Source organism: Saccopteryx leptura, chromosome 4 (genome assembly GCF_036850995.1).
Source record: "Saccopteryx leptura isolate mSacLep1 chromosome 4, mSacLep1_pri_phased_curated, whole genome shotgun sequence".
In the NCBI taxonomy this organism is placed as follows: Eukaryota; Metazoa; Chordata; class Mammalia; order Chiroptera; family Emballonuridae; genus Saccopteryx; species Saccopteryx leptura.
Genome location: NC_089506.1, coordinates 45,833,091 through 45,840,911, shown reverse-complemented (window position 1 = coordinate 45,840,911; position 7,821 = coordinate 45,833,091). Strand labels below are relative to the sequence as shown.

The 7,821-nt window shown below is 39.5% G+C and overlaps 1 pseudogene; it reads right to left on the bottom strand.

The window, feature by feature from the left end:
- Nucleotides 1-7,012: 7,012 nt before the first annotated feature.
- On the bottom strand, nucleotides 7,013-7,124 carry LOC136404577 (small nucleolar RNA U3; annotated as a pseudogene).
- Between the last annotated feature and the right edge of the window lie 697 nt (nucleotides 7,125-7,821).

The window sequence follows — 7,821 nt, the reverse complement described above, 5'->3', positions numbered from 1 at the left end:
GAAGGGGGATGTAGAGACAAAAAGATGTATTGGGGCCAAAACATCAAGGCCTTTAAATTATTGCCAATTAAGAAAGTTATAATTTACTTTGCAGGTTATGGGATGCAACTAAAAGCTTTTGAAGAGGGGGATTATTTAAATAAATTCATGCATTAGAAAGAATGAACTATATGCTGGAGATTCTGGGGGAAACTGTTGACAGTTTTTGTTTCTTTGATTGTTGAGGAACAATAGGGCCTCAGTTAGGGCAGGAGCAGAGTTAATGTAGCAAGAATAAGAAGCATTACAGTTAACTGCTATATTTTATTAGTTTTTGTATCTGTGATAGCTTTTGCATAACCAGTGCCATATGTATGTTAAATAAACGTTGCTAAATGAATCAATAATAATTCAATGAATGGATATGTAAATGAATTCCATTCTGTAGAGCAGTTAGTTTTGTATGTGACTGTCTTCTCATATAGATCATAAATTTGTTGAGGTTGGGAATTATTTTTATCTTTCTGTAGGAAGGTCATAATGTGAGCCTAATAAGCACAAGTAATTCGGTAATATGTGTGGCAGTGTAAGTCTTCACATATGCAAATTGGTGAAGAGGACTTGGAAGGTGATGATTTTCCTGGCCCCCCCAAAATTAATACCCACACAAGTAAAGGAAGAAAGCTCATGAACTGGGGAGACATGGAAGTCCTTTGGAAGTAGAGACAAAAAATAATATTTTAAAATCTTTTATTGATTTTATCTTAAGTTTCTAGTTTCTAAGCATTGCATTGTAAATAACAAAATATTATTTTGTTAAAATTTGGAGGATTAGATGAAATAAACACAACTTCCCATAAGAGCTCCAAGAGTTAAAATAAATGAATATTGTTAAATTATCAATGATTTTACTTAAGAAAATATGTTTGCTTTTCAATTTAAATGCAAAATCTATATAAATAGAACACTATGTTGACTATATTGTTTTAACTCTATTTTTTTAAAATATAATTCTCAGGATATCTATAGTAATTGCTCTGTTAAATCATTTAAATATTACTTTTGCATTTCTCTGTTTTTCTAATGAACGTTTCTTAATATCCATTTAAATGAAATGACTTGGTAATAGAGAATTTCATAGAAATCAGCAAATATACTTAAATTTTTATGATACATTTTTATTTTATCAATTACAAAGTAAAAATTTATTTATTGATTCAATAAATATCGGTTAACTGTCTTTCTTATGATAACTGTGCTAGGCTAAAGATTTCAATGGTATGGCCTGACCTGTGGTGGCACAGTGGATAAAGCGTCGACCTGGAAATGCTGAGGTTGCCGGTTCGAAACCCTGGGCTTGCCTGGTCAAGGCACCTATGGGAGTTGATGCTTCCAGCTCCTCCCCCCTTCTCTCTCTCCTCTCTCTCTCTCCTCTCTAAAAATGAATAAATAAAATAAAATAAAAAAATTAAAAAAAAAAAAAAAAGATTTCAATGGTGAATTTGTAAATAGCAGAGAACCAGCACATTATCTTTGCTCTTCAATAGACTGAAGTAGAAGTAGATGATAACAAAAATTTCCAAATATTTTTTGGCAAAGAGAGCTTCTCTTGGAAATTTTTTTTTTAGTGTGAGAAAGAGAGAGACAGAGAAAGAGAGACAGAGACAAAGGAATAGACAGACAGAAAGGGAGAGAGGTGAGAAGCATTAATTATTTGTTGCAGCACCTTAGTTATTCATTGATTGCTTTCTCATGTGTGCCTTGACTGGAAGGCTCCAGCAGTGTGAGTAACTCCTTGCTCAAGCCAGTGACCTTGGACTCAAACTAGTGACCTTGGGCTTCAAGTCAGCAACCTTTGGGCTCAAGCCAACTACCATGGGGTCATGTCTGTGAGTCTGTGCTTAAGCTGGTGACCTCAGGGTTTCAAACCTGGGTCCTCAGCATCCGAGGCTGACGCTCTATCTACTGTGCCACCACCCAGTCAAGCTATCTTGGGAATTTTTAATGGAGAATAGCAATTTATTTTGTATATTTATATTGTAATGTACACTTGTAATATCGATTAAACTATTGTTTCGTCTATAAAGTAACCAAGAATCAAAGCGCTGTAAACTTTTCTTATTTTTTCTTAATTCTTGTCTTATTTTGTTTCCTAATCCTTTTAATTTTAGAGTTGAAAGAACTTGCATAGGTATTTCCAAAATGTACGGTATATATGCACACATATATAACACATATAGTATTATATATATTATATATCTATCCACATTGAAATAAGTATACCATACTCCATTTTTAATAACTGAGAGTGTAATAAAACTCTAAGTGAATTCTTTGGCAAAATAAATAATGTCTGAATTATATTAGTGACTCTCAAACCTGCTGTGCTCTATTATGGTATATATTTAGCATTGTATAAATTGATATTAAAATACTTTAATCAATTAGAAATGAGGATGTATGACATAATGCTGAAATGTCCCTGTGCAATTAATAGAATGACATTAATTGGAGCAGAGTACAGATACATATAAGCTTTTATGAAATTTCACTTTTTATAGGTCATGAAGGTTTAAGACCACAGAATATTAACCTCATAGACACATGCTAAAAGCAAATCTAGCCACCTGGCCTGTGGTGGTTCAGTGAATAAAGTGACCTTGAATGCTGAGGTCACTAGTTTGGTAGCTGGTTGGAAACCGTGGGCTTACCTGGTCAGGGAAAATACAACAAGCAAGTAATAAACAACTAAAGTGAAGCAACTATGAGTTGATACTTCTTGCTCCCCTTCTCCTCTCTCTATAAAATTAATAAATAAAATCTTAAAAAAAAAAAGCAAATCTAGTCAAGGATTAATTTTATTCCATTATAATTTTGTTTGCTTGTAATACTACAGTATTTTTTATTTTTTTGTATTTTTCTGAAGTGAGAGGTGGGGAGGTAGAGAGACAGACTCCTGCATGCGCCCAACCGGGATCCACCCCACCTGGCATACCCACTAGGGGGTGATGCTCTGCCCATCTAGGCGTTGCTCTGTTGCCACTGGAACATTCTAGTACCTGAGGTGGAGGCCATGGAGCCATCCTCAGTGCCCGGCGGGGCCAACTTTGCTCCAGTGGAGCCTTGGCTGTGGGAGAAGAGAGAGATAGAGAGAAAGGAGAGGGGGAAGGGTGGAGAAGCCAATGGGCTCTTCTCCTGTGTGCCCTGGTTGGGAATCAAACCCAGGACTTACACATGCCGTCTGATGCTCTACCACTGAGCCAACCGGCCAAGGCCTACCATAGTAATTTTTAAACTTATTAGACAAACATTACACATATCAGCAGGAGCAGAACAATGATTCTCGGAGATATTGATCACGGGTCCCCAAATGAAGGATATTTGATCAGATTAGATTGAGCTAGTCTGGATGTTAAGTTTCTCTTTGGTGAGTCAAAATATTTATTGCCATATTAAAGTATTGAGAAGCGCTTCAGTGTTTGAAAAAACCTATTAAACTTTGCAGTTAATAAACAAATTTATTTGTGTAAGGAAAGGCTATTTTTCTTTGTACCTCAATTAACACTACACAGAACCGTTTTTCTTTAACATCAGTTTGGAAAGTACTTCATTAATAACTCAAAGACTACGGCTTATATTATTAAAAAATTTAACTCAAAATGGACCAAGGCCAAACCGAATACAGCAAGTCCTTAAATAATGTTATTTCATTCAACCTCATTTTGTTATAATGTTGGTGAGAGAAAAAAACAAATCAATTCCCATGAGGCCACTGTCTGTGTGGAGTTTGCACTGTTCCCTACGTCAGATTGGTTTTCTCCAGGGACTCTGGTTTCCTTCCACATCCCAAAGGTGTGCATACGAGGTGGATTGTATCTAAATTGTCCCAGTCCGAGTTAGTGTGGAAGGGTGTTCTGCCAAGGGTAGGTTTCTGCCTTGTGGTCTGACATGCCAGGATAAGTGCCCACCACCTGCGACCCTGAACTGGAATAAGCAGGTTGGAAAAGCATTATCATACTTGCCTGTATTAATATTTTTTAAATGTATGTATAGCTCACATTTATTTCAATGTTCAATATTAGAATGTTTTGGGTCTTTCTTGGAAGTTTTGTGATATTTTTGTGACTGGAAATAACTGTTGGAACTTAACTCCTTAACTCTTGTTAATATCAGTTAACCTATGATAAAAATGATTGTACTATACATTGTGTGTTGTCTAAGGTCGCAGTTCCCAAGAACTTATCAGAACTGTAATGAAGACTTACTGTACATTGATGTAGTTTCATGACTGTGCAAAATCCTTGATGATGATCTGGTCAACCTGTTCTACTTGGATTTTCCCAAATGTGTTGTATGGACACGCCTTCTTGCCTAGTCGCTTCATCTTGTAGAGTGCGCTTGTTACCAGCTTACACAAAGGCTGTGTGTCTTAGCTCAAGGACCCATGAAATACTCCCTTGGTCCCATCTAAATATCAACAATTGTGAAGGTTCTTAGATTTTATCCTAGTTTCAAGCTAATTTTTTAGCCTACCACAATTTTATAGGTGCTGGGAAAAGACATGGCACTGCTTGGTAACAGAGAAAGGACTTGATTACTCCCAGCAGAGCAAGCAGCATGTGCTTCATGCTTGTGTCAGTTCCTTATGCCCCCTAATCCTGCTCCTTACCCCAAATTGCCCAGGGCAATACAAGAAGTCTTGGATCCTGTACATGTACTGAGTTTCTTCACAGCTGAGAAACCTTAAGCTCAGGAAACCTCAGAGTTTTGTAATAAATAGGCTGAAAGAAAACCTGACCAATTATTGCCCAGAGGGGAGACAATATTTTTGTTATACTGCACAACAAACATTTCTTCCTTCTGCTCTGGAAGGAGATATATTTTTGTCTTTCAAGGCTGTTCACTTTACGAACATCCTTGAAAAGAGAGAAAAGGTTGTCAATGCCTCTGTGCAGAAGATGCACAGAGATAAAGACCCATGCAGAACTTTCTTCAGGCACTAAAATGTATCTCACCAGTGTTGAAGCACACCTGCTCTGCGAGGGGTTATTTTGGCAGTGAGATCCCGAAGATTAAAAAAGCCGGGCGAGCCGAGGGCAAGCGATGCAAATTTCAAGTCTTTATTCTTGCTTCACTCTGCTGCTCCTAGGCTACCAGTGCAGGTGCGGGTATATATAGGGCTTACAGACAATAGTAGCCAGGTACCAACGTTACATCAACCATTACTGCAGTATGGTGATGTCAACTTGCTGTGTTAGCTAGCCTGTGCCCTAAAAGGCAATCGTCCAGGCACCTGACCTAGAAGCACCTGGGAACCAAGGCTAAACTAGCCTAATATGCAGAGAGCTGGCACGCAGGCAGGCTGCCCTGCAAGGGGGAGTGGATACTGCTTGCAGTATCTGATGAGACCCAGAGTTCACATCCTGGCTTTCTCTATGAGGGTCTTCACACCAGTTGTGTGCTGTTCTTTGAATTACTATAACCACCTGTATATATGATGATAGCATTTCTTGAACTGCGATAAGGGTTGCTTTTCTGCAGGGACTATGTCTTTCCTTCTTTACTTACCACATCCAACTTGGTACAAGGTGCAGTGTAGGCATTTGGCAAACTTTTTAAGATACAGACTTATGTCCTTTAAATATTTTCTGGATCATGCTTCAGCTATCTTAGGAGAAGAGCAAAAAATAAAATGGAATAAGCAGGCTTTCACTAAAAGTCTTAAGTGGCTTAATAGTTCAGTGGGCAAGTTTTTCTATAAGCACTAGTGCTACAGCAGCTTTGGTGGATGTAGCAGAACTTAGCAGTTACTAGCTATTAAGACAGAGAGGGACCATGGCAACTGGAGTGCTGGCAGCCAAACAAGAAGAGGGTTGGGACAGTGGTGACAATCAACCAGTGTCAGAGACAGAGCCACACCCAGTACCAAACAGCAGATATGCAAGATTTTAGGCCATACAATGCCTGAATAAGATCTTAAAAGGTCTTTAGGAGTTTTCTGGTCACAAAGATGGGAAGGGGAAACAGAATAGCTTATGGGAAAGATAGAAACAGAAATGTATGTTTGGGGAACCCCCAAGTAGCATAAATATGTGTAGGTATATAGTGATATGTGTATATATTGTAATATATGTATGTACACACACATACAACACTCACACAGAAAGAATTGAGGCAGAGAGATTCAACTGTCTGGAGCCTAGGTAATAAAGGGCACCTTATAGTGCTTCTCAAAGTTCTCAAAGGATACCCCTCTGTTCAGCAGCTATTTGTCATGGGCCCATTAAGAGATGAGTACATTTGGAAATACTGTAAGGGTTTCGGAACTTTCAGAGCAATTTGGAGTATTTATAGTTGTTAAATTTAATAACACAAATTTTAGGCTTGCATTTTATATTTGTTTTTTTTACATGAACTTTTTTCCGATAATATGTTTTTGCTATTTTATTTATTTATTTATTGAAGAAAGTCTGCTGGCACCTTTATTGCTCTGGGGAGGGTGTTCTCAGCAGCGCTTGGTGAGGTGGGCCCCCTCGGTCCTCACCATCACAGGCTCCTGCCTGCCTGCGCCAGCCGGTTCCGGCCCTGTGGGTGGCAGCCATGCGCAGATCCGTTGGACTTGTTCTTGTGGATCCTGATGCTGCTCAGGGTGGCTTGAGCGTTCTTGTTAAGGGAAGACCCCCTGTAGGAGGTGGCTGGCTTTCACTGGCCTGATCGCTGCTTCATGATTACCGCTACACCTATGCCGACTCCACACCCACTGTCTCGTGGTGAATCAGCCCACTGTTGCTGAAGGAGTTGCAGGCCTTCAGATGACTGGGATTGGTGCTGTACGTCTTGATCAGGAAGCTGGGGTAGTTCCATCCAACCATCCATTGCAAATGGCAGACACCCCGCGGTGCTGCGGCAACCAGGCATGAAGGAAGCCTACACTTAAGTTCAAATAGTTTGGGAAGATGTCTACGGGTGGTGTACGGGCCTTTTGCACTTGCCCTGATTTCCCTGATGGCAGGGGAAGGACGGGGAGAGCCAGACCTGAGGGAGCGGCCAGCAGAGACGGTGAGAACAGGGAAGGTTGGAGGGGGTAACAGTAAGAGCTATTCCTTATAACAAACTATAGAAATGATCCCTGAAAGTATAGTCTTAGCTATTCCTTATAAAAGCCCTGGTTTGGTACCAGAAACAGAGTAAGAGCTCTCCATGAGTTACCTCCTTTCATCCTCCGGCAGCTGGTCGGGCACAGTGTTATTATCACTGCCGTTTCACAGATCAGAAAACTGAGACAGGGATTAAGGAATTTATCTAGGGTCATACAGCTAATAAGTGGTAGAGATGAAACTTGAATATAGGTAGTCAAGCTCAAGTACTGTTCTATACCGCTAGGCAAAATCACCAAGACTTTGCGGTGAATTATCTGAGCAAATAGATGAACACACAACTAAGGAGGGCTCAGGTTTATATCGAACTCACCTGGTTGATGGTGCTGACAGGCCCAATGCAGGGGATGGAAGAAGAACCTTTTAAGAATTAAAAATATATTACAGAGGACTATGCTATAAGCACTTTGCTAAGTGCTTCTACTTGATTCTTCACCACAACCTATTAGGTGGGCAGGTTGAATATAAATTTTCAAAGGAAAAGAAAAACTTGAAAAGGACCGTAATGCTTCTATCAAGCCTGGATAACTGGGAGTAGAAGAGAGAAATTCTAAAACAGAATTAGGTTTTGCTTAGGAAAAGGCTCTGGCAGCCAAATTTAGGCTACTGAGGTCCCCTCTCATTCCTGATTCTTGCCGATTCTCATTGTGTTCTGCCCCAGTTAATGGCTTTAGGACCGAACTGA